Genomic DNA, 20,489 nt, shown 5'->3' on the forward strand with positions numbered 1-20,489 from the left:
TTAAGGGCAGTAACTGCCGCTCCCTGCAGGTTACCCCCACGTTTCTGTTAAGGGCAGTAACTGCCGCTCCGTGCAGGTTACCCCCACGTTTCTGTTAAGGGCAGTAACTGCCGCTCCCTGCAGGTTACCCCCACGTTTCTGTTAAGGGTAGTAACTGCAGCTCCGTGCAGGTTACCCCCACGTTTCTGTTAAGGGTAGTAACTGCAGCTCCGTGCAGGTTACCCCCACGTTTCTGTTAAGGGTAGTAACTGCAGCTCCGTGCAGGTTACCCCCATGTTTCTGTTAAGGGTAGTAACTGCCACTCCGTGCAGGTTACCCCCACGTTTCTGTTAAGGGTAGTAACTGCCACTCCGTGCAGGTTACCCCCACGTTTCTGTTAAGGGTCGTAACTGCCACTCCATGCAGGTTACCCCCACGTTTCTGTTAAGGGCAGTAACTGCCGCTCCCTGCAGGTTACCCCCACGTTTCTGTTAAGGGCAGTAACTGCCGCTCCCTGCAGGTTACCCCTACGTTTCTGTTAAGGGTAGTAACTGCCACTCCATGCAGGTTACCCCCACGTTTCTGTTAAGGGTAGTAACTGCCACTCCATGCAGGTTACCCCCACGTTTCTGTTAAGGGTAGTAACTGCAGCTCCGTGCAGGTTACCCCCACGTTTCTGTTAAGGGTAGTAACTGCAGCTCCGTGCAGGTTACCCCCACGTTTCTGTTAAGGGTAGTAACTGCCGCTCCGTGCAGGTTACCCCCACGTTTCTGTTAAGGGTAGTAACTGCCGCTCTGTGCAGGTTACCCCCATGTTTCTGTTAAGGGTAGTAACTGCAGCTCCGTGCAGGTTACCCCCACGTTTCTGTTAAGGGTAGTAACTGCAGCTCCGTGCAGGTTACCCCCATGTTTCTGTTAAGGGTAGTAACTGCCGCTCCGTGCAGGTTACCCCCACGTTTCTGTTAAGGGCAGTAACTGCCGCTCCGTGCAGGTTACCCCCATGTTTCTGTTAAGGGTAGTAACTGCCACTCCGTGCAAGTTACCCCCACGTTTCTGTTAAGGGCAGTAACTGCCGCTCCCTGCAGGTTACCCCCACGTTTCTGTTAAGGGCAGTAACTGCCGCTCCGTGCAGGTTACCCCCACGTTTCTGTTAAGGGCAGTAACTGCCGCTCCGTGCAGGTTACCCCCACGTTTCTGTTAAGGGCAGTAACTGCCGCTCCGTGCAGGTTACCCCCACGTTTCTGTTAAGGGTAGTAACTGCAGCTCCGTGCAGGTTACCCCCATGTTTCTGTTAAGGGTAGTAACTGCCACTCCGTGCAGGTTACCCCCATGTTTCTGTTAAGGGTAGTAACTGCCACTCCATGCAGGTTACCCCCACGTTTCTGTTAAGGGTCGTAACTGCCACTCCATGCAGGTTACCCCCACGTTTCTGTTAAGGGCAGTAACTGCCGCTCCCTGCAGGTTACCCCCACGTTTCTGTTAAGGGCAGTAACTGCCGCTCCCTGCAGGTTACCCCCACGTTTCTGTTAAGGGTAGTAACTGCCACTCCATGCAGGTTACCCCCACGTTTCTGTTAAGGGTAGTAACTGCCACTCCATGCAGGTTACCCCCACGTTTCTGTTAAGGGCAGTAACTGCTGCTCCGTGCAGGTTACCCCCAAGCTTTTTTTTTTATTTATTCCCATCCTCTAGCCTTTAGGGATCCACAGTGTTTATCCCATTCCCCTTTGAAATCCTTCACAGTTTTAGAAAAAATTTGCCTATTGGAATGTTATCTCGCAAGTGACATGGAAGGCAACTGCTATAGGACAGTAACAAGTTCTTATCACTGGGTTTCCTAAAAATTGTGGTAAAAACATGGTTGCTAGCAGTCCATACTCTGACGTCCAAAAAGGAGATTTCAGATAGGTGAACAGTCGCAGAAAACTGGAGGTGAGGGTTTTGAGAATTCAGCCAATCTAAAAACATATAGATTTGGATTTCAGAACCTTCCCAAACCATAAGGGGGGTGTCATCAATGTATCACGACCATATCTTAATGAGGGGCCAAAAATCAGAATTTGATACGTAAAGCCAGACGATGTTGCGGGCCCCCCATCACCGTGCTTTTTATTTGCTTATATATTTCCCCATTCAATGAGAAAAAATTCTGAGTTACAGCAATACAAGTACATTCTAGAAGGAAAGGCACTAAAGGTTGCAGGACATCAGGGCAACTTGAAAGAGCATCGTGCATGCTCAGTGTTCCAGTCTTGCAGGAGTTTTTGCAATTTCTCACAATCCTCTTGTGATTTAACAACTTTGAGTAATATTGTGTCATCGGCAAATTTGATCACCTCACTGGTTGTTCCCATTTCCAGTTCATTTATAAATATGTGTGACTATGATAAAATGAGGAAAATAGTTAGGAAAAAACTGAAAGGAGCAGCTGCAAAATGTTGAGTTTACATCAGGCATGGACGTTGTTTAAAAATACCATCTTGGAAGCCCAGACCAGACGTATTCCATACATTAGAAAAGAAGGAAGGCTAAGTGACTACCAGCATAGTTAAAAGGTGAGATGAGAGAGGCTATATCTAAGAGAACATCTTTCAAAAAATGGAAACGGGATCCAAATGAAGAAAACAGGAAACAGCATGAGCACTGACAAGCGAGATGCAAAGCACTGATAAGGAAGGCAAAGAGAGAATTTGAAAAGAAGCTTGCTGTGGAAGCAAAAACTCAAAAACTTTTTCAGGTACATTTGACGTAAAAAGCCTGTGAGAGAGTCAGCTGGACTACCATCAAATTCGAAAAAGGGTTACATATATTTAGAAACAACCTTGAAATAGAAACAACGAGTGAGGTGATCAAATTTGCCAATGAGACAAAATTATTCAAAGTTGTTAAATCACAAGAGGATTGTGAGAAATTGCAAGAGCACATAGCAAAACTGGGAGACTGGGCATGCAAATGAGAAGTGAAATTTAATGTGGAGAAGTGAAAAGTGATGCACTAAGGGAAGAGCAACCAAATTATACCTACAAAATGCAAGGTTCCACATTAGGATCCAGGCCACCATTTCGTCCAAATTGGACTACTGTAATGCTCTCCTCCTAGGGCTACCACACTCCACTATTAAACCACTACAAATGTTGCAAAATGCCACAGCAAGACTCATTGCAAATTCCCGTAAACATGAACATATTACTCCCATCCTCAGAGACCTTCACTGGCTCCCCATACCCTCCCGCATACACTACAAAACCCTAACCATAATACATAAAACCATTCACACCCACAACTCCAAATGGTTAGACCTTCCCTTCACTGCTCCCCAGTCCACTCGACCTACTAGAACTACCAACAAAGGCACCCTCCTCGTGCCCTCACTTCAAATAGCCCATCTCTCCTCTGCACGCGACCATGCCCTCTCGATCGCAGGTCCCTCTCTCTGGAACACCCTGCCGCCCATCCTACGCTTGGAACCATGTGCGATCAAATTCAAAAAGAAATTAAAAACTTTCTTATTTAAACAAGCTTACCCAGAATAGACGGCCCACAAACATGTCAAATTATGCATCACCACATGGTGCTTCAGCGTTCCTCACATTGAGGACCCAGTTGTTTAGTTAATCTTCTGTTAATCTTTTCTTCTTAGCTGCCTCTGGTTACCCCTCTCTCCCAGTTTGCCTTTACCTGTTATAATGTAATTTCCAAACTTGATTCGTTCTATGTAAACCGGTATGATGTCCACAACTAATACCGGTATATAAAAATGTTTAAAATAAATAAATTAGGAGTCACTATTAGGATTTTCAACTGGTTCCAGATTTTCAGGACAGGCTGATCCAGTCCTGGTTTTACCCCACTGCATGCAGGGACTTGTACTCTTGCTATTCTAAGGGACTGCAATAGGGAAGAGTCAGAGCAATAATTCCCAGCCTGCAATGGGAAAAATCCAGGAGTGGATCAACCTGCCCTGAAAATCTGGAGCCAGTTGGCAAGCCTAGTCACCATTCAGGAAAAGGATGTAGGCATCCTCGTTGCTAATACATTGAAATTTTCTGCTCAATGTGCAGCAGCAGCCAAGAAAGCAAATAGACTGCTAGGGATTATCAGGAAAGGACTGGAGAATAAAACAGAGAATATCATATCTGCACACCACATCTCAAAAAAGACATAGCAGAATTAGGAAAGTTACAGAGAAGGGCGACCAAAATGATAAAGGGGATGGAGCAGCTCCCCTATGAGGAAAGGCTAAAGAGGTTAGGCCTCTTCAGCTTGGAGAAGAGACGGCTGAGGGGAGATATGACAGAGGTCTATAAAATCATGAGTGGAAGGGAAGGAGTAAATATTAATCAGTTGTTTACTCTTTTGAAAAGTACAAAGACCAGGGGACACACAATAGCGTTACTAGGTAATACATTTAAAACTAATAAGAGAAAATATTTTTTTATTCTATGCATAATTAAGCTCTGGAGTTTGTTGCCAGAGGATGTGGTGAAAGCTGTTAGTGTAGCTGCATTTAGAAAGAGTTTGGACAGTTTCCTGGAGGAAAAGTCCATTAACAATTATTAAGGGAGAGTTGCAGAAATCCCCTGCTTATCCCTGGGATAAGCAACTTGGAATCTCTCTACCTCTTGGGATCCTGCCAGGTACTTATGGCCTGGATTGGTCACTGTTGGAAACAGGATGCTGGGCTTGATGGACCCTTGCTCTGACCCAGTATGGTGTTTTCTTATGTTCTTATGTTAAAAAGCACATGTTTTCTACTTCTTTATGTCTCTGGGATTGAATTTTAGTATCGCCTTCTCTATTGCTGCCCATCCCTTTCTCATTCTCAGATTTTTGCCACTTCCCAAGTATTTGTGTCTCTTTTTCAACTCACAGCTTAACATAGAAATGTGACAGCAGAAAAGGACCAAAACATCTCTCTCCCTTTCCTTTCCCTTTCATGTCCAGATCTGTGTGAAGCATATGGACTTATTCCAGTGATAACCGATGCTAACAGCCCTTTTCTACGTTGCCAGGAAACCAAACTTCCAGAATACCTCAGTGATGGACTGCAGAAGCCATAGGCTCAAAATATCTCCGTCTGAAGAGCATTACGGCCTGCTTTAGGCTGAGCATCTCTCCTCTACATACAAACATGATACCCAAGTCTTTCAAACCTGGTGGATGTTTTGCATACACTGACACGGAGAGACACTCATCCATGCTACTATAAGAAGCATCTCATACCCAGACTGAGAAACAGTCAGTATGCATTTGAATCTATCTATCTGTGTGAGTGTGTGTGTGTGTGTGTATGTATATATATATATATATATATATATATATATATATATATATATATATAGTATATAGGTGGCCAATATTCAAAAACCTGGAGAATGGATACCCTATCCTGTCAGAGTGCTTTGGGGAGTGTCTGTGAGGACGGCGCAGCAGATGGCAATGAAAAGGCAGGAAGACAATAATGGTACAATAAAACCGAGCTGACCAGACTTGGGGTCAAGACCTGCATGCCATTCGTGTTCCAAGGCTCAGCTTACAAGAATACAGTCCATTAGCATATTAGCGTAATTAAGATAAGGTAAGAGAATGGTCATGCCAATAAACAAACTAACCCATTGGTGGGTAAGTTTTCGGGGTGGTGGCATATTTGACTGGTAAGCTGCTGCTCTGCTTCTACGGATTTTTCTCTGCCTGGCAGCCGGTATTCAGTGCTTCCTAGCACCCCCTTCAATCCGGCTAAAGTTAGCAGGAGAACTTATTTGGGATATTCAGTGGGATAAAATGTTCCATTGAATATACCCAATTCAATTTATCCAGCTAAGATAGTCAGAAGTAAAGTTATCCAGCCACAGAAGGCTGGGTAAATTTAGCCTTAACCAGCTATATTTAAAAGAGTATATCTGGTTAAATGGCGGTGCAGGAGTGGCTTTATCACTGCTTGGCCCTGCTGGGATGAGCCTGCAGCCTCCTTACCAAACCCCTCCCCCCCCCCTATCTCATCACAGGGCTGATTCTGGCCTCTCCCTCCACCTGCCCGCTCCTGGGTCATGCCACATGTTTAACTAATGGTGGCCACCCTGCCTGTACTTTCAGTCAGTAAGTTTCTCGGCCCAGATCATGGCCCAGAGCTTACACTGAAAGCCTACTCTTCCAGCATATCGCTTGCTGGAAGCTGCTCTCTTTTTTCTTCAGCCACAAGATGGGCTCTGCTAGCAGCTCACATGGCCTCTTTCTTTTCTTTGGCTGCCGGTGGAATGGGATCTTCTGGGGCTCTGCCAGGTCTCTCTCTCTCTCTTCTGCCACACCTGGGACTGCCACCCCCATGCAAGTGCATGGTTTGCACAACTGGTAGCACCGGGCTTCCGCTCACACACACATGATTATCACACACACACATGCTCATTATCTCACTTCCTGTCTCTCACACACACATACACCTCTCACTCACCTTTCTTTGGCCACTGGCAGGATGGGCTTTGCTGGCAGTCTTCTGGCTCTTTCCCTCTCTTTTGTTTTTCAGCTCCCTGTGGGATGGGCCCTACTGAGGCCTCTCTCTCTCTCTTTTTTTTTTTTTGGCTGCCAGCGGGATGAGATCTGCTGGTAACCCTGACAGATTTCTCCTTCTCTTCCACCACCCTCTCCAGATGTACCACCCCATGCAGCTGCACGGTTTGTACACCGGATAGCACCATGCCTGCTTGAAAACTGAGAACATCTTAGAAGACCAATACTGAGGGACCCCAGCCTCCCTTTTAGCAATGGAGGGGACCGAGGAAACTAGTGATGATGGTGAGGAAGAACAGGCACAGCAGGTACAGAGTGTGACTGATGACCCTAGCATTCTTTGTCAGGGTCCGCCCTCTACCTCAACTTCAGAGTCAGCATTCAGCCATAGATTTCAATGGGCCATTGAAATGAATGGGAAACAAACAAATAGGACAAAGATTATTCGTTTAATTCATGGAATCCCTCCACTGTTTGAGGGAGCCACAAATGAAATGAATATGGATCATTCATTATGTGTTGTCCATTCATTTCAAATGAATGCACATCCCTAAGATGTAGAAGTATTAAGTTCCGGGGCCTGATATATCTATAGTGTTGCCTTTTCAAAGCTAGAATTGTTGCTGTTTCAGTTCTTGGAGTTAGTGCTATTTTGATAAGGCAAGTTTGCCATATAGTTTCTGAGAGCGTTTTTTGGCAAGATCTTGTTCTATTTCACAAAATGCCTGGTAAAGAAAGGAGTTTGTTTTACTGTTACCGAGCCTACAACAGAATCTGAATTTGTTTTGGATAGTGAGTAGTAAGAGGAAAGATCTGCATTCAGCCCAGCCAGTCATTTCAGAGATTACTTCAGCCAATGTAATATGGATTTCTTTTGATTTATAAATGTACATATTTCTTGATATTTATTTTTTTTTGCAGCCTACCCCCAAAAATCAGAGATGACACATTCATCAGATACTGTGACATTTCTGAACAAAGTTTAATATTAAAGAATAATTGATTTATTTACAGACATTTGATATTCTGCCTTTTTTCCGAGAATGGCCTCAAAGTGGATTACAATCAAATTATAGTAGATTAACAGGTACAGTATCAGAAATATTTGCTGTAGGGCCATGTGCATACATTTCCAGACATAGCGGATGATAGTTCTTTACTAATGAACGGACTGGGATCTCTCTCAGCAGTGGTCTGATGGCTTAAGAAACACAAACTCAAACTAAATCCTGCCAAGTCCTAACTTCTCTGCTTAAGCCAACAAAAACATTCTCTATTAATTTTACCCTCCTTGTCAGGAATCCCCTTACAACCTAAATTCTCTGCAAGTAAGCTCCTTTATCCACTTAAGCCAGATTCGTTGACTGGGTAACCAATTCAAGAAATGCAACTTAGCTACTGTCATACACTCACTGATCACCAACTGCATCAACTCCTTGGCATTGTACAATCCAATCTCAAATGCCTCCAACTTTTACAAAACTAAATACCTTGCACCTTCAGACTCAAGATTTTGGAATATACAATCAATTAACTGTACCAACTACTCAGAAATATTTGCTGTAGGGCCATGTGCATACATTTCCAGACATAGCGGATGATAGTTCTTTACTAATGAACAGACTGGGGGAAGGCCTGGTGGAACAACCTTGCCTTTGCTTTTTCCATAAAATGTTTCAAGGGGAAGGGGTAGAGGAACCTCATTCCAGATTTTGGGTGCACGGCAGTTGAAAGCCTATAGTCTTGTGCAGGTCGGTTTCACAAAAGTTGGGAGTGGCGGAGGATAGAATTCCTTTTGGGTGGATTGAAGGTCTCTAGTGGGGGGTTAAGAGGCAAGAAGAAGGGACAGACACTCTGAGGTCTGCATATTAACAAGAGCACAAGAACTGGTACTTCTGTCCAAAGAATATTTATTAAATTCAAATACACAGGTGGCTTCCTCCATAGCAAGTTACCCCTATTGGATTTGTATCCCAGAGAATTACTCACTGTTGAATGGCAGACAGGGACTCAGAAAGGTACGTTTTAACAATTGATCCCAAAGTCGTGCATGAAGGAGTTTGGTGGGAGGGAAAATGATGGGGGTCATCATGCTTCCTGAGTTTATCAAAATCTTGAGTGAAGAGGGTGGTGCAAGGCTGAGGGCTCAATTAGGGTGCCAAATACCCTTGCACTGACTCCCAGATGTGCATATTTTCATTTGTGAAAGTCAGCTAATTCTTTTCAGACAAGCCTTTTTCTATGGCCTGAATTTAGTTCAATTGAGCGCAACCTCATCCAGTCTTTCAACATCGAATCTCACCTATTTGCTGCTGACATCCAGCTTTGCATCAAACTAGGGACCGACCAAACTGCAGCCATGGCTAATATCAATGACTCTCTCTCAGCAGTGGTCTGATGGCTTAAGAAACACAAACTCAAACGAAATCCTGCCAAGTCCTAACTTCTCTGCTTAAGCCAACAAAAACATTCTCTATTAATTTTACCCTCCTTGTCAGGAATCCCCTTACAACCTAAATTCTCTGCAAGTAAGCTCCTTTATCCACTTAAGCCAGATTCGTTGACTGTGTAACCAATTCAAGAAATGCAACTTAGCTACTGTCATACACTCACTGATCACCAACTGCATCAACTCCTTGACATTGTACAATCCAATCTCAAATGCCTCCAACTTTTACAAAACTAAATACCTTGCACCTTCAGACTCAAGATTTTGGAATATACAATCAATTAACTGTACCAACTACTACAATATTCCGTTATGGCTATTTATTGAGTTTTGACATTAATTAGATCTATAATCTATTTTTTTCTTTAAATCCATTGATTAAAAAATATTGTTAAGGAGAAGGTGGAATGTTTCATAAAATTTCTTGAAAACTACTATAATGTAATGTATCTGATTTTTTAATCATGAACTCTCCACCTCCATCCTTGTAATTTTTGTGCTATTTGTTTTTAGTGCGCATATGTGAATTAAAATGTTTTTCATTGCCGATTATTATAGCTATTAATGTCCATGTTCTCAATATTAAACCGGTTTATTTAAACTCAATGTCAATGTTTGAAACTTAGAATGAAACGAAAGCGACTTATCTTAGACGGGTGTCGTCTTCCACCCGTACTTGTACTCCCCGACAAGGCCTTGGTTTCAGACCCGGCAGGGTCTTTCTTCAGGAGATGTATGTGCCTGCTGGATGGTCAGTAGGTATTTTAAACGCCGCAAATCCGGTCAACTTCTTAAATCATATTTATATTGGACAACGTGCTATATTTTTCCTTCAAGATGGTCTTCCAATCAATTTCTTGGAGACAATGGCAAGCCGTGAGTGTTTCTCTATCGCGAGCGTTTGAGAAGCACAAAAAACTACGGCTCATAAAGATAGAGAAACACTCACGTCTTGCCATTATCTCCAAGAAATTGATTGGAAGACCATCTTGAAGGAAAAATATAGCACGTTGTCCAATATAAATATGATTTAAGAAGTTGACCGGATTTGCAGCGTTTAAAATAGCTACCGACCATCCAGCAGGCACATACATCTCCTGAAGAAAGACCCTGCCGGGTCTGAAACAAGGCCTTGTCGGGGAGTACAAGTACGGGTGGAAGACGACACCCATCTAAGATAAGTCGCTTTCGTTTCATTCTAAGTTTCAAACATTGACATTGAGTTTAAATAAACCGGTTTAATATTGAGAACATGGACATTGATAGCTATAATAATCGGCAATGAAAAACATTTTAATTCACATATGCGCACTAAAAAAATAGCACAAAAATTACAAGGATGGAGGTGGAGAGTTCATGATTAAAAAATCAGTAGTTTTCAAGAAATTTTATGAAACATTCCACCTTCTCCTTACCAATATTTTTTAATCAATGGATTTAAAGAAAAAATAGAAAAATAGATTATAGATCTAATTAATGTCAAAACTCAATAAATAGCCATAACGGAATATTGTAGTAGTTGGTACAGTCCAACTTTTACAAAACATGCCAAGGCTAGACTTTTGGTAGGAGCCAAATCCATCACCATACTATACCAGTTGTGAGTCAGCTACACTGGTTCCTAGTTGAGAGCAGGATAAATTTTAAAGCACTTTGCTGCGTCTTCAGATACATGGATTCTACTGGCCCCTGATGCTCTCTCCCAATTTCTGATTTCCTACAACCCCCCCCCCCCCCCCAAGGGATCTTCTATCCCCTCGAGAGATCCTAATCTTCTTCTGTCCACTGGCTTCAGCATGAGACTTTGCACATTCAGCTGCTCTGGCCCTAAAGTATGAAACAGGCTCTCTTCTAATGTTGTGCCTGGAAACATGCTGGCTTCACCTTCTGGAAAAAAGCTTGGCTCTTTAACCATGCTTCCCATAACCTCAACAGCAGAGACTCATCCTTGAGCACCTGGCCACTGGAGGTTTCCCCGACTGCGAATTTCACAAGGCTACTTCTTTCCAACTGGTTCTTAAGACCTATCACACCACTCATGCTTAAATTACTTCTTAAATACATGTATGCAATTTATACCCATTTCACCCACTTCCTTATTCCTACCTAATATACCCTACTTATCTATTTATTTGCAGTCCAGTGTGTTATATCTATATGCCTCAATTACTTATGTATTCAATACCTTATTATTTTATATAATCAGCCTTGGGGCTACCTTTGAGAAAAGGCAGAATATCAAATGCTTGTCAAAAATTCTGTTTTATAATTACTTGAAAGTTGTCAGCCAGCCATCATCATCACTGTTTATTTATTACATGCTCTTCCAGCAGGAAAAATGCTCAAAGGGCATTAAAACCATGACAATAGACAGCAAATTTTACATCAAAAATAGGAAAATTGCACAAAATGAGTTACAACCAGTATACTGGGCAACAATTAATTCAATCAGAAACAGTATCCTAGCTAATCATAATTTAGACAAACACAGTTCTCCATTTGGCGTGATGAGCAATACACTAAATTAACACACTACTGAGGGGTAGATAGAGTCTGTATGAAACGTGGGGGCTTATATGTCAGAGAGGCGGTTCTAGTGGTAGGTTGACATTGCTGCAAGGGGATGCAAGTCATAGCTGGGGTTGCAAGTCAGAGCAGAGGAAATTGAGGGAAGGGGTGTACTGTAGGATTTTGCTTAAGTAACATGGAGAAAGACCAGAGTTGGGATGATGAGGACATTGCTGGGAGGGGATGTGAGGGGATCCAGGAGGCTCAAGTGGGTTCTAACTGGTGAACACTGGAGTTAAGAGTTGAATGCTTCAATGAACAACCAAGTTTTTAGCTTCTTCCTGAAGGTGAGGAGATCGAGTGAAAGTCTAATACCCAGGGGTAATACATTCCCCAGAGCGACGGGGTTGATCCTGTGAAAGCTCTCTTCCTTGTGCTACTTTATCTACGGCAAGTTTAGCCAAGCATAATCAGCGAGAGGCTTACACACCCCCCCCCCCCCATTGAATACTTTGGCAAAACGTCACTCCCCACCCTACTCCTTAGCCTTTTCCCGGGTCTTCGGCGCGATGGCTTGGCTTGGCTTGAAGTACGAGCCCTATGTATTGTCCTTCTCTGTTCAAAGGTATTTCAGAAGCGATCCACCCAAGCTGACGTCTCATTTTTAGCTGCCCTGTCTGCATGTTATATGCACACAGAACTGTGACAAGGCTCCAAGCACCTCATTCCTGTACTGAAGAAGTGACCTCTAACTGGGCTTTCATATCGCTTGGCTAGAACATAATAATAACAATGAAAAAAGTCTACCAGCATGTGGAAGGAGAGCCCTGGGGTATTTCTGTCACACACAAACACACACAATATCTTTATTACAGGCTAGCTCATCCCAAAAGACAAAGGCACAATTTCAATAAGCCATGTCCCTAACACACTATCCACATACGAAGCAACCTGGACTTTCAACACAGACTACTCTTCATGTTTGAAGATCAGCCGCTCGGAAGGATGAAAGCTACATGCATATTTTAAGAAATCATTAATGGGAGCGGAAAGTAGGTGGACTGACTATGTGCGCACGTTTTTAAAACATTCAGAAATCAATTTCCAGAACGACTGGCAAGTGCTGTTGAAAGTCAGCGGTCCAAAGACTGCCCCCTCTCCTCGAGTTTGCATGGGTGTTCTGCGCCGGGTGTACCGCGAGCCCCTTGGCGAGCAGGCGTGCCCAGGAGTGCAGGCAGGTGGAAGAGAAAGAAAGAAAGAAAAAAAAAAAAAAAAAGTTGCGTGCGTTTTTCAAACCTTTGCACGGAAAAGTGAAAAGCGCGTGCGGCCTTTGTCCCAGGGTGAACGGTTTGGAAGTTGCCCCCGGCAGGGTGCACATATCATTTGCTCCCCATCCAAGGTAAACCTCCCCGGAAAAGTATACCCACTGTGAAAGTGTGCACGGCCGACTGAAAATCCACTTCAGCAAATTCAGCCAGGCTACCTGCACTGTCCCCGGTTTGACCTGCGCAGGTCCTAATGAAGCCTCTGCAAAACGTAACCTTATATGCAAGGCCGACCCTAGGGTGGTGCCCCGCCCGGGATGATTCAAGCAGGGTGAATCGGGTGGGAGAACGAAGAGGCTCCCTCCAAGATCTTGAACAGCAGAGGGAGCCCGGTACTTCCTGGTCTGCCGCGGGAGCCTCTGCAACAGCCGTAAATCTACCGGAAGAGCACTTAGTGGCCCCTGTTCTGTTAAAAGGGGGCTCGGGTACGAGGGGGACCACGCCCATCCTCAACACTACGTGTTCGTTGCCAGAGCCAGGCAATTTGGTACCTATGGCCAAGGGAGAAAGTGCACCCTTCACCTTGTACCCAACACATATACATTTATAATGGGATAAAGAAATAGAGCGGAGACACCAAGAGGCCTGCACGGTGGTGGCCCGTGAGAGGAGGTGGAGCCGCAGGCGTCCTGCGCCGTCTTCACACCAGGGAGAAAGTGCACCCTTCACCTTGTACCCAACACATATACATTTATAATGGGATAAATAAATAGAGCGGAGACACCAAGAGGCCTGCACGGTGGTGGCCCGCGAGAGGAGGTGGAGCCGCAGGCGTCCTGCGCCCGCCGTCTTCACACTGGGGCGGGGCAGCCTGGCCTTACTCAAGGGCATAGGCAGCCATTCCCCAGCCTAAATGAAAAAGATAGCTCTGTCCCATCTAGAGCTTGGTGACGTCACTGACTTTGCATAGCAGAAATAGTCATTTCTAGCACCATGGGATTCAGATGCACCACCCAACTAGGAATTGTTAGAACTTTTTTTTTATTGAGCTATAAAACATGCAGCACAGCAGAAATACACAACGATACCTTCACAGGAGAAGCACAATGCACAAACTATACAAACTCTGCGGTCACTCTGGTGACAGCAACACACCCCAGGCACACTTTGGAAAAGAACTCAAACCCCTGCAGGAAACCTATTCCAAACTTATGAAGAGCCAATTTGCCACGCAAAGCAGCACCGACTCCCAGGACTCAAACCGCAACCATCCAAACCAGAAAAAGGCAGCACTACAAATAGTGCGTTGGGCCCCAGACATCACCACACCTCCAACTGGAAAAGCCGAGCAAGCTAGACCGCCACAGAACCCCGCAGCTCGGTCGGACACACAGCACAGGCAAACCCTCACCAAACATAGACCAAGGGACCACCAGGTAGAGACAGAAACAGGCAGACAAACGCGGAACCGGAAACCCCAAGAAGTCGGACTCTGCGGGCACCGCAACACTGGAGAAAGAGAAACAGCAATGCATTTCCACCTCCCCCCCAAAGACTGCAAGGTGCTGCCTGTCCCCGTCCCCCCCGAGGCTCTAACCCTTCCAAACCCCCAGCCTCGGCTCCACCACACGTCCTGGGTACCGTTCCCCTCCTTGCTCTCCCAGGGCCCGGCCCAAGCTGCCAGCAGAGCAGCATCTTGAACCGCGAGGTGCATCTTGGATGTGTTCCTGGGCGGGAGGGAACGGCAGGGGCTTCCCCTCGTCTAAGCGTGTGCTGGGCCCTGCCGAGGGGGCCAGCCCCAGCCGTTGACTTGCATTCTGCAGCCCCACATGAGCTGGATAAGGAGAGGGCGGCGGTGGCAGGAGCATTTCGGTTTTAGCCCCGTGGGATCACGGCAGCAGCCTGATGATGCCCGGGGCCTCCTCTCCCCCTCCCCCTCCTTTCCCCTCATCCTGACAGTTTCTGGGCCTATGGGTGGCCCAGCATTATGCCCCCTTGGGGCAATGGTGCCTGTGGCCATGACCACACGGACCATAGGCTCGCTGCAGCTCCGCTAGCTGCTTTCTGTGCAATTACTGTTCCTACTGATCCTTTGACAGGGGAAGATGCAGTCTCACTCCTTGACTCAAGCTAGAACAAGCTGAGAAGCCCTAGAGACTAAATCAAGATTCCTATTTCAGATTCCTGCTGCATTTTCCTCTTGCATATGTTAGAGAACAAGGTCACTCTGTGACTGCTGCAGCCAGGAGCCCACTAGCACTCCTGAGAAAGTCAGGGCCAGGGCTCCGGCGGTAGTGGGCAGCCCCCAACGTGCCCCTCCTAGGGATGGCCCTGGGAGCAAAATGAGGCAGGGTTTGCATCAAGGGGATTCTGCTTCCCTAGACATACAAAGCCGGGCCCATCCCTAGGAGAAGGAAAAGCGCTCCAGGCCCTGGTCGAGAGGGAGGCGGGTATAGCAGGAATGACCGTGGCTGACACAATGGACATCAGTATTGAGCCAGGCCAGAAGGTAGAGCGTCCTCCCCACCCTCACCTGGGGGGGGGAGGGGAGGAAGCTGGCTGAATTGCTTTTCTCTTCTCGCATTACAACCACCCAACACCCTGCACACATTCAGGATGAAAGCTCTCCCATCTTCCTCTCTAAGCTCCTGTCCCATCCCTTCTGTCATATCTTGACCCCCCCCAGGTCATAGCACTGACTGAACAGCACAGCTGCCCCATCCTTCCTTAACAGCCATCATAAACCCCCCAAACTCAGCTTTCCTACACCTCCCCATCAGATTCAATGCTGGCAACCAATGCACAAGCTCGCCCATCCCGCCCCCTCACAGCCCCAGACGACAGCGTTCCCCATCCTTAGTCTCTAACACCATGATCCTTAGTACCCACTCCTACCCTCGGATATCGGCCTTCCTGTCCCTCCGTGCATACCCTGAGCCCACAGCAAAACTAGCTCATCCATCATTTCCCGTACCACCCCTCAGCACCTCCTCTCAAAGTCTTACCTCAGCACCCAATACTAATCCCCAAACGCAGCTCTCCCATCACTTCTATCAAACCTTGACCGCTCCCCCCCCCCCCCCCAGCGTATCTGCTCCCACCCTGACCTTCACCACCCAAGCACAGTTCTACAGCCTTTCCTGACCCTCAATACCCAGCAAGGATCCCAGAGCACAGCTATTCCATCCCTTCTGCTCTCATGTCCTGCCCCTCAGAATCCAGACATGGTCCTAAAGCACAGCTCTCATACTCTTCTCTCATTTCCTGGGTCTCTCAACAGCTGGCAGTCATCTCCGAGCCCTCCTTTCCACTCTGACCCTCAAATACCAGCACGGACTCAAGGCTTAGCTGTGCAGGATCCAACACTGACCTCAGGGCACAGTTCATCTTTCCTTCCTCGTTCACTCTAACCATCAGACTCTCTCAGCCATTCTACATTTTCCATAATATGAATGAAGCTGGCATCCATATACCCTCCCCCCCAGGCATTGCATGTTGAAAATCCTATGAGAGGAAAATTCTGCAATGGCTCTTACCTTTTTACGGGTGCTCTGAAGAGTCACGAAGGAGGGCCATCGGAGAGAGACACTACTGAACAACCACCGCCAGAACGAAGGTAGCTCTCATTATCCCAGCAGCACACGTCTGTGGCAGGTGAAACTGCTTCCTGTGCCCAATCCTGTCCTACAGTGTTCACGACGGAGAGCCTGAGATGGATGGATGGATGGATGGACGATGCTGTATCCTGGACAGAGGACCCTGGGTTAGGTAAAAAGAGCTGTGCTCCACGGAGAGGCGAGGTCCTGCATTGGACAGATGGTGCCTGAATCCTGTGATGGAGAGCTGTACTCTGTTTCACAAGGTAAGTGCTCCTGGAACACAGAGAGGGCTCCTAAGATACAGAGACAGGGTGCTGTGCTCAGAGAAGCCCTGGCATGAACAGATTATGCTGAATGTCTGACAGAAACCTTGACATGGACAAGTGGGGTTTATGCTGGTGAGAGGCTCTGAAACAGCTAGATAATGCTGTGCCCCTGCACAGAGAAACTCTGGGATGGATACATATATTTCTGGGTTCCAGAGAGAGCCCTTGGTATTTCTGTATTCTGCAAAGAGGACGTTAGATGGCTAGATTGTTTCTGTATTACAGAGAAACGTCCTGGAGTAGACAGAATTATCTCTATTTCGGAGAGAGGTCCTGGGGTGGATAGATGTGTCTATATCCCAGAAAGAATCCCTGAGCTAGAAAGCTGGTATTGTTTCCTGCAGAAAGAGGTCCTGGGATGGACAGATCGCTCTATATTCCAGAGTGGGGCCCTGGGATGGATGCTAGGTGCTGTATTCTGTAGAAAGGCCTTGGGATGGATAGAGGGAGACTCTCTATTCTGCAGCGCGGGCCTAGGACAGAAGGTGCCTTCTGATTTGCAGACGGTGGTCCCGGGATAGATGGGAGGGCGCTGTATTTTAGAAAGATGGAGAAATGCTTGGGTCTAGAATAAGACGTCTTGATATAGATGGACTGTGCGGCATCCCAAAGCAAAGGCCTCCTGATTTGTGCTGCACATCAGAAGATAGTCCTGGGATGGACTGTGCTCTATCCTAAAAAAAAAAAAAAAAAAAAAGGTCCTAGAATGGACTGTGCTATATCTCAAAGAGAAGTCTTAGGATGGCCTGAGCTACACGTCAGACAGAAGTCCTGTCCATGAAAAAGAAGTCCTACAATGGACTGTGCTTTATTCCGGAAAGAAGTCCTGGGAGGAATGGTGCTGTATCCCAAAGAGGAATCCTAGAACGGTTAGTGCTGTAAGTCAGACAAACGTCCGGGGGGTGAACTGTGTTATATAATGAACACAAAAAGGAGCATGCATGCAAGATGCCAGAAAAACATATCTTCTTAGTTAGGTAATGTCCATTTAAAAGCAAGCACACAATGGACAATCCAAAGCTGCCTATAAAAGCAGGCAGATTAGGAACACAAATTCCCCTACGTGCATTTTGATATTCACTTTGTTAGGGGGTCCCTGTGAGTAATGAACTGTGCTATATCCCAGAGAGAAGTCCTGGACTAGATGCTGCTGTGTGCCAGAGATGGTGTTATATCCTAGAGAGAAGTCATAGGATGGCTTGTGCTGTACGACAAGCAGAAGTCCTTGGATAAGATGATGCTGTGTGATAGTGAGAAGATGCTGAGGCTGCAGAGTAAAGATCCCTGACTCCTGCTTCTCCCATACAAAAGCTGCTTTCTCTTCCGGGATCAGGATGGAATTCGCCGTGGCTGCTGCTGCTGCTGCTTTTCTCTGCAGAGTGCTTGCTCAGGCCCCCGCCGACAGGACTCGGGGACACAATTTGCTTTCCTCTTCCGCTGCGCACCCCCAGCCCTGCTTTTATGCATGCAGCAGAAGGATGGTTTGGGTGTAGGAAGCACAGATGCTCAGTCCTAATTCAGAAAGAAAAAAAAAACCTATCAGCAGAGTAGCAAAAAGCATCCAACACACACACACACACACGCCCTCAGCAGCAGCAGCTATAGCAGTAGCAGACCCCTCCTACTCTCCCAGGGCTTGCTGGTGTCCCCTCTCTGGTTGCTCCTCCTCTCTCGCTCTCTCTGGTCTATCTCTACCCATCCCTCTCTCGCTCACTCCCTCGCTGACTGTCCCCATTTTCTGTTCCCTCTCTCTCTCCCTGCCTCTGCCATTTGCTTGCCTTACTTTCTTGTCAGTCGGTCGCTCTCTCTCCTTCCTTGCTTGTCCATCCCCTCTCTCTCTCTCTCCATCTTTGCCTCTTCCATGCCCCCTGTTTCAGCGCTAGCTCGCAGCCTCTCCCCATCCCCTGCTTCTCGAAGGCAGAAAGAATCAAGCCAGCAATGGAGAAAATAGGGACTGGTGAGGAGAGCTAGCAGACGAGGAGGAAGAGAGAGAGAGTCTGATTTAACCAGGAGAGAGGGGCTTTCCGGCATTTATCCTATTAGCCTTCGAACAGCACAAGGGACAGCAGCACAGGATAAAAAGAAAAGAAAAAACTGTGAGCAGCTGTTTGCTATGGACACATCCCAGCTCACCTGCCTTAGCTTGTCTAGTTCATCGGCTTCTTGCTCCCCCCTGCCACTCCCTCCCCGCGTGTGCCTCTGGCTCTTGCTGTAAATGCCCTGTTGTGCCAGGGAGAGGATTATTCTGAAACCTGCAAAGGGCTGCTTGTGAGGACAAGGAAGGGAGGGAGGGAACGGAGAAGGGCAAATACACGCCCCAGGACTCCATGCAGGGAGGCTCCCAGTGCCTTTGCTAGTGACCATGTGGGCAGCTCCCCTTCTGTCATAGGGACCCTGGGACCCTTTCTAGAGCCAACATGTTTGTCCTGGGACCCTCAGCAGGCCGCCCTGGAAATGCAGCAAAAAAAAAAAACCCCGTAAATGCTTCCTTGTGTCCTGTGACTGCAGCTGGGCGGACCTCGACTTGAGAATGTACCAGTCTTTGTGCATTTTTACCGTCACAATGTTATTTGACTCCAAACGGATTTCTGTAATCCGCCATGAGCACTTATGTCATCGCGGAAGCTAAATTTTCGGTCGCTCTGAGGGGGGGGGGGATTGCTGCGCAGATGCACCCCCTCCTCTCTGGGACAAATGCAAGAAGGCGCCCCCGCTGCCCTGACACGCACACAGCCACATCCCCTGGGCGCCCGCTGCAGTGTTTAAATGCGTAAAAAAGGCCGCGCTAGGGGCGCAGTGGGCGAACCCTAGCGCTGAAATACATCGGGCGCTCAACACGAGCGTCCGTTTTTATCCCGCTCCTTCGGGACAATGTCTTTGTTCTTTTCCTGAGATTCCCGACGATGCCCATCACCAAACGCTCCTTGCTATGGGCCTTTAAAATTGTGCGCAGCCATAAGAATTAGGAGCCACGGAGGAGCGTATTTTTTTTTTAATTTCTCATGAGCCCTCGACGCGTGGCTTGACTTTACGCCATCTCTGGGGGATGGAGTTAAATTGTGCTGCGTCAAGGAGTGCGCGTTGAGCGCCCAGCGATTCTCTGCGTTGGGGGGGAGGGGTAATAGTTAATAGCCTCATCTACATGGAATTTACATGTCATGGACTCTATCAGCTCTGCATTGGTTTGGACGCGCTAATATCTTTATTGCATTGGGTGTTAGTCTAGCGCGTCCAACCGCATGTAAACCCGTGCACTAGGCTGGCCAGACTTTATTGAATCTGCCCCTTTGTCGTTCCATACATACATGTCTATACATTTACAGGCCTCTGTCTTTCTGTATGCACATATCTGTGTATTTCTTTGGCACTGTCTCCTTCTGCCATTGGTTTTCCATGCCCGTCCATACCTCCCTCCCTTTCTATCGCTCTGTTTACCTCTCTTTGGTTCTGTGTCTCTGACTCCCATCTCTGAGCAGGTAGCTCTCTATTTCTCACTTGCCTGGTGCTAAATTTTCCTCTTGCTCTCCACCCCATCAGTAGACCATAAACTAGGACTAAGACCTGATGCTGAGTGACAGGAGTTGCCTGACAGTTCCATATCCTAAGAAAGAGGTTGAGACAGCCTTGATTTGGGCTCCTTCTTAATAACATAGGAACTACAAGTGCATAGATGCAATGGGGTAAAACCAGGGCTGGTTCAGCCTGTCCCTGATAACAGGAAGCCATCCAGTGATCCTACTGCAGTGAGTGAAGGGAAGACTGAGTGAGTGTCCATTGCAGCATCTCAGGTCTGTGATGTGAGGAATGAGTGAGACTTCACTGCAGTGAGAGGAGGAAGGACTGAGGCAGCTCCCTCAGATT

General features: G+C 46.8%; 1 protein-coding gene across 1 annotated transcript in view; it reads right to left on the reverse strand.

Annotated features, from left to right (window-relative positions):
• The window catches only part of LOC115080481 (gamma-aminobutyric acid type B receptor subunit 1-like), a 40,311-nt gene extending 23,043 nt beyond the window's left edge, over positions 1-17,268 (reverse strand). The window contains exon 1 of the mRNA XM_029584680.1: positions 16,240-17,268. The gene's annotated coding sequence lies outside the window, so the exon portion shown is untranslated. The remainder of the gene's footprint in view (positions 1-16,239) is intronic.
• Between the last annotated feature and the right edge of the window lie 3,221 nt (positions 17,269-20,489).

Source organism: Rhinatrema bivittatum, chromosome 19, assembly GCF_901001135.1.
Source record: "Rhinatrema bivittatum chromosome 19, aRhiBiv1.1, whole genome shotgun sequence".
NCBI lineage: Eukaryota > Metazoa > Chordata > Amphibia > Gymnophiona > Rhinatrematidae > Rhinatrema > Rhinatrema bivittatum.